This window comes from Sceloporus occidentalis, unplaced genomic scaffold (genome assembly GCF_023333645.1).
Source record: "Sceloporus occidentalis isolate IW3139 unplaced genomic scaffold, rSceOcc1.0.p SCAF_20, whole genome shotgun sequence".
Taxonomy (NCBI): domain Eukaryota; kingdom Metazoa; phylum Chordata; class Lepidosauria; order Squamata; family Phrynosomatidae; genus Sceloporus; species Sceloporus occidentalis.
The window spans coordinates 11245935-11255614 of NW_028317000.1; positions in this window are offsets into that span (position 1 = coordinate 11245935).

The following is a 9680-nucleotide window of genomic DNA, read 5'->3' on the forward strand; positions in this document are numbered from 1 at the left end:
AGGAGAATTCCTGCCAAATTAATGTTACATCACTTTTTGATCAAATCAGATGGTGAGAATCATTTTCAATAGTTGACTTAGCAGTAGTACTGTCTGAAGAAGGATCTTGGGATTATTGTTGATCATCACTTGAACACAACCCAGCAATGTGATGCTGCACCAAAGTTGCTGCCAAGAGACTGGGCAGCTACCTCCTTGGAATGCTCTCTAACTGGACTGCCTACAGTGGACCATGAGGCCCCTTCCAACTCTGTGCTTCAGTGTAATTTAGTCACAAGTAGCTAATGGGCTTCTTCACAGGATCGCAGAGTTGGAAGAGACCTCTAGGGCCATTCAACCCAACCCCACTGTGCCATGCAGGAACACAGAATCAAAGCAACCCCAACAGATAGCCATCCAACCTCTGTTTAAAAACCTCCAAAGGAGATTTCACCATGCTCCAAGGGAGTATTTTCCACTGTCTAACAACTCATACTGTCAGGGAGTTCTTCCTAATGTTTAGGTTGAAACCCTTTTCCTGTAGCTTTCATCCATTGTTCGGTGTCCTGTTCTCTGGAGCAGCAGAAAACAAGCTTGCTCTCTCCTCAATGTGACATCCCTTCAAATATTTAAACAGGGCTATCATATCGCCTCTTAATAAATTCAGTTCAGGTGACCTGCCCATGGCACCCGGCTGAGAGATCAGGGGTCGAGGAAAGTACTTTTATGTACTAAAATGTCCAGAATTTTCTAACAAGCCAAGCAAAATTACAATAACAACTAAATAACACTAAGTCAAGAGCAGAGAGATGGTAGACTACATTTTACTGGATGTCTTATAGTAGAAAAAAATAGTCCTTTGTTGTTTAGCAGCAACAACAACAAAAAAAGGATTTATAAATAATAAATCTCCTAAATGAAATCATTCGAGAGGGAGATACATATACAGAGGCCATGGGGTATGGGAAATAAAGAGCTGTACCCCAGAACAACTGTTTCGCACCTTGGCTAGCTAGGAATGCCAGTTTAAAATCACACTTGAAAAAGCAAGTTCTGGATTAGAACACTGCAAGCTTGAACTTGTAGCACTCTTCCCCACCACCGTCTCTTCCAGTTTTAATTACTGTGATTAAGCACATGATGTGTGGTTTCTTCTCAAACAGCCATTCATTCTGACTCCCTTCAAGTCAGAAGCAGCACCTCTGGCATCAAAACATGCAGAACGGTGTACCTTTGGGACAGTAGAAAAGTAGGCTGCAATATAACCACCACCTCAGTACAATGTGGAGTGAGCTTATTCTAAAAAGTGATTCTAACTATAGGAGGGACCAGGGAGACATTTCCTCCCAACTGCATTTCTCCCCTCTTTTGGAAATGTCTCAGCCAAACAATTGGAAAGTGAAATATGCTACCATAAATACCAATAGCGAAGACTTTCTTGAAGTGCTGGTCCACATATAGTCAAAGTGGACCCATCCATGAACAACGGGGAGACATGCCACAGTTGACAGAAGTTTGAAAAAATCCTTAGGAAAAAATCTGGCAGGGGTTTAAAATAACAGTCCATTGTGCACAGTGGCTATAGAGCACTGAATATAGGAAGGGGCGAGGGAGTGGGAAACATACATGGGCACACACAGAGTGAAGTATCTTAGAAGAGGGCATGACTGGCACCCTGCACAGATGGCCACCTGTAAACCATTTCAGTGTTTTGTGGCTGCTCTGTGCAAAAAGCAGATATGTTCCAGTGGTCCCTTCCAAACCCCATGATTTTATAAGTAGCTACCATGCATCCTTTTAATTTTTCAAGTGTGGGAAGTGATCCTCATTTATGGTGCAGATGAGAGACATTCTGTTGCGCTGTAGGCCATACTGTATATATACTCATGTACAAGTCTAGAACTTTTAGTCCAAAAATTGACCCCAAAAACCTGAGTCAACTTATCCATGGGTCAATGTCAGTACTGTACTTTAACTCTTATTAAAAAAAATCTGTCCTAGAAGCACTGACCCCCCCTCTACTCTCTCATCCATCCAGCCTTTAGTATGAGCACGGATCTTGCAAGTTCTTTGGCATCCTTTCCCTTTGCTTCTTCATGTTTACCCTTTGTTAGATGCCCCTTAGGTTTTACCCTCAACTTATCCATGGGTCATATCACAATTCATGATTTTTGTCCCAAGCATGACGACTTATATATGAGTTCAACTTGTAGTCACATATATACGGTGTCAAGAGCTGTCATTCCATTTAATGAATAACTGAATTAAGTTTAGTTGATCAATCAGCTGATTGAACTTGCATATGTGGCTAGAAACCTTTATGTCATTTTGGAATGTTTACTGTGGTAGATGTCCATAAAAGAGGGGAATCTGTGACCTCTGGACCTTACCTGGCCCATGGAGGGTCTGGGGAAGTCTGTCAGAGGGAGATTTCTCCTTAGCTGAAAAGGCACTGAAGAATCTGGCTCTTATCTCTGACCACAGAGACCAGTCAGGATGTAAATGAAAGAAATGTAAATTGGGCAAAGCTCCTTTGGGCTGAGTCAGTGGCAGTTAATGTCTGAGTGGAGTGGTGAATCTATTCTTTGCACTGTAAAGGAATTAAGATGTTGATCCAGTTTGGGGGATAGGAGTATGCACTTTATGTACTTCCTTTAAAGTTCAGACTTCCAGCTAGAGCAGATTCACCATCCAACTTGCACCTAGACCAACCATGGCTAGTGGTTTCTATACATCTGGGACTCCTAGGCCAATAGCACCTACTTTGCACATCCGGCTCTGACATCAGGCAAACAACACAGCTCAATAACCGTGAAGAAAGTGCACAGCTGGCTCCAAAACTCATTCTGAAGGGAACACAGCAGTCGCAATGTCCATTTTATTTTATTTTTCTTTCACCTTTTTCTTTATTCAGGATCCAAAGTATCTTTCATTTTTTTTAATGGTACACTTTTAAAACATCCATACAAAAGTGAAAAACACAATTAAATGTCAGTTTATGGGGTTGTTTTGGAAAAAGTTCAAAACAATACACAATTAAAACATAATAAAAAGATAAAAAACAGATTTTGAAAAGGTAAAAACATTAAGTAACGCCACCACCATTTAAAGTTCTTCTGTCACATAAATTATAAGCCAAAGGCCTGCCTAAATAAAAAGCTGGCAAATGGAGAAAGGAGGCTAAGTGAACCTCCTCCAAAGATCTTAAAATTTAAACAAGCTCATAGAAGGAGACAGTATTTCAGACAGTGTGGATCAAGCCATATAAGGCTTTCAATGTTATCAATTCTACCCAGAAATGGTAGCCATTGTAGCTGTTTCAACAGAGGGGCTACATGTCCTCTGTAACTAGCCCCAGTTAACACTCTGGCCATAGTAAAATCTAAGGCTTTCATGGCCAGCATCCCTAGTTTTTTGTGGGTTTTTCGGGCTATGTGGTCATGTTCTATAAGAGTTTATTCCTGATGTTTCACCAGCACCTGTGCTCCAGAGCCTCAGAAAGGAGAGTTTGCATCTCTCTCCACCTCCTCCCACCCCTGCCATGGCTGGGGAATCAAAACAAACAGCATGTGTAGGACAGACGTAGTAAGACAAATGTCAAGACTAGCCCATAGAAAAATCATACTTGCTGATAGGCATCATAGAATCATAGGAGTTGGAAGAGACTCCAAGGACCATCCAGTCTAACCCAATTCTGCCATGCAGGAACACAGAATCAAAGCACTCCCACAGATGGCCACAGCCTCTCGCCACCTTGAAGATGTTCTGAACATCTTGGAGATCCTTGAGAATATTTCCAAGAAAGAAATTCATTTGTCACATGGCAGCCAGGTATGATTCTGGAAAAGGGACATTGGCTCTTACCTGTGATATGTAAGTTGTAGACTGCTTAGACACTGCTTAGGCGGTATGAAGCAGAATACAAATGACTATAGTTGTTTTGTTATGCTTTATTAAGTGAATATATATCTTTCTTTCCAGCTGCTTGTCAAAACTGATGAAGTATATTTCACTGTTAAATACAATGAACTGGAAGAAAGATTAAGTATACACAACTTTCCCTCGGCTGTACTTGGCTGGGAGGTCAACATTTTATTTCTTTGTTTATTTGTATATTTCAAAGTTCAATGCATAATTTAAATTCTAAGGCATAGGAAGCTGGGTATGTTTAGCCTGGAGAAGAGATGGTTAAGAACTGATAGGATAGCCTTGTTTAAGTATGTGAAGGGATGTCCTACTGAGGATGGAGCAAGCTTGTTTTCTGATGCTCCAGAGAATAGGAGCTGGAGCAGGCTGAACATACCCAGCTCCCTAAGTCTCTCCTCGTAAGCCATGGTTTGAAGACCCTTCACCATTTTAGTTGCCCTCCTTTGGACATGCTCCAGTTTCTCAATGTCCTTTTTTAAGTGTGGTGCCCAGAACTGGACAGAGGGCAGGGAATTGTCTCATTAAAAATAATTGTCAAAACTGATGAAGGATATTTCACTGTCAAATACTATGAAATGAAACAAAGAAACATCTTTTCTTTTAGTATAGAAAGATTAAGTATACACAACTTTCCCTCGGCTGTACTTGGCTGGAGGGACCTAAGCCCAGGAGGAGGAGTCTTGTTGGGGTGCGTGTACATTTGCACAAGAACCACATCTTCCCTCTCTACCACTCCAGGTCATGAACTAAAGTATAAGGCTTTTGAAATCCTTGGCTACCATTAAGCCCTGATGGAAATGTATCACCAGCTCTTCGTTCCAATGCTGACGCAGGACGACTATGTGAGACAGCTGGCCTTACCCAAGGCCTTACTAGCCAGGCAGGAAGACATCATTATCCAGCCTGGGAGAGAATGAAAAGGCAGGGCCAGCTCCATTGGGCCTAGCCTGAAAAAGAAGAGCCCTCCCTCCATGGCAACTGATACCATCCGGCCTGGGAGGGAGTGAAAAACCAGGGCCAGCTCCATCAAGCCTGGCCTAGATTAAGAAGCAGAGCCCTCCCTCCAGTCCATCTGCCTTGGTCCAGGCCTCCCCCAGAGGGAGAGAACTGCTGGACCTGATCCTCTTCCCCACCACCATCCCCTTCTCTGTTTGTGTCCTCTCTTTTTAGATTGTAAACCTGAGGGCAGGGAACCGTCTAATTAAAAATAATTGTCAAAACTGATGAAGTATATTTCACAGTAAAATACCATGAAAGGTATACACAACTTTCCCTCGGCTGTACTTAGCTGGGAGGACCTAAGCCCAGGTCACACTGCTAAGTTTCCGTGAAGCAAGCCAGGTGGGCATTTTCATCTTCCAACAGATAGTAAACTATATGGGATTTATTCTTAATTCAGATATACTGCTTACATAGAGCACCATTCATGGCTGAAAATAATTGGAACAGAAATACATTTTCCAGAAGATAATTTGAACAGAAATACATTTTCCAGAAGATCAATGCAAATTTGAAAAAATATACAGTATGTTAAAAAATGAGAAAATACAGAAGGCAAGACTATCAAGCAACCAGCAGTTGTAGATGAGAATAGTAAAGCTGAATGCGATTTTGTTGGTACATCTGAAGACAATACAAGAGGGAGTGACTTATTACCTCAGATCAAACCAGACCAAACCATCAAAGTCTACCGAATTCCATGGACTCTTTTTAGATTGTAAGCCTGCAAGCTAATTAAAAATAATAATTGTAAGCCGCTCTGAGAGCCTTTAGGGATGAAGAGTGGAGTATAAATACTATAATAAGGAAAGAAAGAAAGAAAGAAGACTCCAAATGCTTTCACTTTTTGGAGGTACCAGCCAAGAGGGTGGAAGGAGAGAAGGATGGTTACCCCTCTGGAAACCAGCCATGGCCACAGTCACAGCCCCCCAGGCATGGGCAGAGCCAGGGCACCTTAAAGTGCCCCCTCACCTTAAACTGGTTCCCTTGTTGGGTTGTTGTGGTTTGTGGGATCAGAAAAAAAGGTAATCAAGGAACTGAACTTTAGTAACATCAGCTAAGGGTTAACTAGAACACCTTAGAAAAAACTAGTCCAAGAACAAACAAGAACTCAGAAAACCCAATCCAGCAACAAGAAGAAGAACAAGGCAGGTCCACCAAAAGGCAGGCAGGGTCGGAGGCCACAGGCAGCACCCGGGTGGGCAGGATGCCAGGACCCTTCTCTGCAGGAAATGAACATGTCACGGTAAGTACCCAATGTTCCTTTTCCCAACAGAGAGGGTCCTGTCCTCCTGTAATCTGGGATTTACAAAAGCCCTCTCGAACTGGGAGGGAGGTGCTGCTAGGAGACAGTGGCCCCCGACACAATCTGTTGGAAGAACCTCCTTTCAAACGACGCCTCTGCGGACTGAGACACGTCCAGTTTGTAATGTCTTATGAAGGTCGAAGGAGACTTCCCTGTGTCCACCCCCACCCTGCAAATATCTGACAGGGAGGCGCTAGTGGTCAAGGCCACAGAGGTAGATGCACTCCTGGTTGAGTGCACCATCAACCCCTCGGGTGGAGTGAGATCAAGAGTTCAGTAGCTCTTTTGAATACAAGACCTGATTTACCTACTCAGAGTCGAGACTGGTACCTTGCACCCCAAAGAGCCCAGGCGAAAGGAAAAGAACATCTCAGATGACCTTAAGGTTGAAGTCCTCTTGATGTAGATTTTGAGGGCTCTGCACACATCCAATGTGTGCCAGGTCCTTTTCCAAGTCCTTCTTAGGATCGGGGCAGAATGAAGGCAGGAGGGCATAGGCACTAGGAAGTCCGTTTTTCCAGCCCCAAAAGGTAGTAAACAATGGTGTTGTTTGGACCAGACCATGCCATGAAAACCCAATCAGGGATAAGACACTCACCCACACAGCAGCTAACCTTATAACCATAAAATCATAGAATCACAAGGGCCATCAAGTCCAACCCACTGCCATGCAGGAAATCACAATCAAAGCATGCCCAACCATATGCAAAGGAATCTTGTAGCACCCTGAGACCACTAAAGAAAAGAGATTAGCAGCATGAACCTTCATGGCCTTGAGCCCCATTCATCATATGCATGATAGATCCTGTTACAATAGGCTTTCCAAGCCAGGCAGCAGTTGAATGGCAAGCCCATCAGCAGGCATTCTTACTTAAAATTTAACAATCTAGACAAGGTAAGAGGTAATTGTGATTTTTGTGGCAGACCCCTCAGGGCTCTGTAGGATGTCTGAATGGGATTTGAAGCAACCTCTTAGTAGAGAAACCTGATTATATTGTTTGCACAAAGGAGGTAGAACCATGTGCTCATCCTATGTCTTTGGCTGTTCTACCTAAGGCAAAAAGGCTCTGGACCTAATGGAGACAGTGATGGAGGCCCATGAAGAGGCAAGAAAAGTCATCATGTGGCTTTTATGGCTAGCCCCTCCCTTGAAGAATTAGTTTACAGGCATCTTCTCTGGCCTGGAAAAAGGAGAGGGGGGTGAGCAGAAACAGCACAACTCAAACCTCATGTGCTAACAGTAATAAAATGAACACCAGAAAGGTTAAACAGTATCTCTTGTAAATCTGAGCCCCCAGACCTGTAGATGTGGGGGCTTTCCCCTCCTTTATTTGCACCATCAAGGGAGGCTGCCTGGGCAGTGGCTTATTCCAAGCACTGAGGAAACTGCTCTTAAGTTAGCAGTGACTGAAGACCATTGCTAATCATGGGTAGATAGCTGCATATGGCCTGTAGTGTAGCCCTGATACTCACAGGGCATTTTGTTTTATTTATGTTTAAAACAGCCCCAACTTCAAGCTGGGGTTTACAGCTTAGCCCTTTTAATTTCAGGCAGGCTTTATAGTAACCTGGCTGCATTATAGAAGCTAGCTTGGTCCTCAACTCCCTCCCACTTGCATAGGTAGCTGGGAAGGGCAGAGGGACTGCTGTGGGACATGGCTCTACATTTACCTGAGGTAAGTCTGTGTCCTGAGAAAGGATAATCTCTGATGGAAAGGAGAGGCCAAGCGCTCAAGCTTTTCTCTCAAGAGTGGCACGGTTTGGGGCAGCCGAACACAACTGGGGGTGAGGGGAACTCTCCACCCATGATATCCGCAAATGGTTTACCCCTTTTGTTGTTGTAATTTTTGGGGAGGGAACACAGGAGGATTTGTATCCATGTGGTCTCTCAAAGAATCCTTGGGTTGGAAGAGATCCCAAGGGCCATCCAGTCCAACCCCATTCTGCCATGCAGGAACTCTCAATCAAAGCATTCCTGACAGATGGCCCTCCAGCCTCTGTTTAGAAGTGGGCTGCAGAGGCCATGCTCTCTCTGTGGAGGACATGAAGCCATTTTGTGCTTTTTTGTGGCAGCCAAAAAAGACCATTTTAGAGTTGGAAGCTTCAGCTCCTGCTGGGCCAAGTCCAGCTTCCTTTACAGCCATGCGGCTGTACAACATAGAGGAGTAGTCCTCTGCCTCCTTACACACCATCTCATTATAAGAATTCAAAAGGAATGTGCAGGAGCCCTGGAAACACCACCATGTGTTTCCCAGTCTGCAAAAGGATCCCCCACACCTGTTAGGGTCCTGGGTGCCATTGGGGCCAGAGATGGGAAGGAAGGGGGAGACCAAGGGTTAATGCCCCCATCTGCCCTCCTGGCAGAGTCCCAAACCTTATGCTTGGCATAGTGCCTGCAATGGCCATGGCAGAGGCCTCATGGCAATGCCTGCCCTGAGCGAGGGCATTAGATCTGGCAAAGGTTCTTTGGTGGCTAGAGAGAGAGGGCCCCTGGTACTCACCGTTTTCCTGTGACTTCTGGCTGGCTTACCTCTCTGACCTTGGCCATTTCAGGCTGGGCAGAGGTGATGCAGAGAAATCCTTTGCCATGGCTTTTGGCTGGCCTGTCCTCTGAACTATGGCCCCAAATGGGCTGAGCAGGGAAGTTTCCATGACTTCTGGCCAGTTTCCTCACTGATCCCTGGCCTTAAACAGGCTGGGCAGAGGTGATGTGGAGAAACAGAGACATGGAGGGGATACCCCTCACCATCTCTTCCCATGGCTCCCATGTGCTGCAATGCTGTTTGAAGAAATCTCCTGTGCTCCCACCATGAAAGGGGGCAGCTTTAGAGGAGAGGGAGAGTCATTGGCAAAGCCAAGACCTTTCTCCAATCCTGGGAGCCCTTGCCATTTTAAGTCTTCTTCATGCTTCCAAGGCTGTAGTAAAGAAGCTGCAGAGCAACAGCAAACACATCCCAATGGGTCTCCCTCTGAAGCCAGCTCCCTCTGTTGAGCTGGCAGACCCTGAGCTAGGGAAGCCTGGGTTAAGGATGGCCCTTCACCCATGCTCTCAGGGTCCTCTGCCATAGCCACCACCAAAGAAGGGGGGAAAGGCAGGAGAGAGGAGAAGAAGGGAAGGCCAAGAAAACTCTCAAACCGCTTTTGTAGAAAGGAAAAACTTCGCTGGCTCGAAGAGAATATCCTGCTAGGAGCTTAGGCAGGAACAAGACTGAGGCTCAGGGGGGCTAGCTCCTCCCTATATAGGGGCCGGTCTTTTGTTTATTGTCCCTGCCTACAGGAGCAAATAGGAGGAGCTAAACCCAGATAACAGGAGGACAGGACCCTCTCTGCTGGGAAACTAACAAATCAGATTTTAAAGCTATCTTCATCCTCTCATTAATTACATCTCTGAATACCAGCTGCTGACAATGAACAATGAAGGAGGACTGTTGACCTTCTGTTTTGCATGTGTTTCATGGAAATAGGTGTG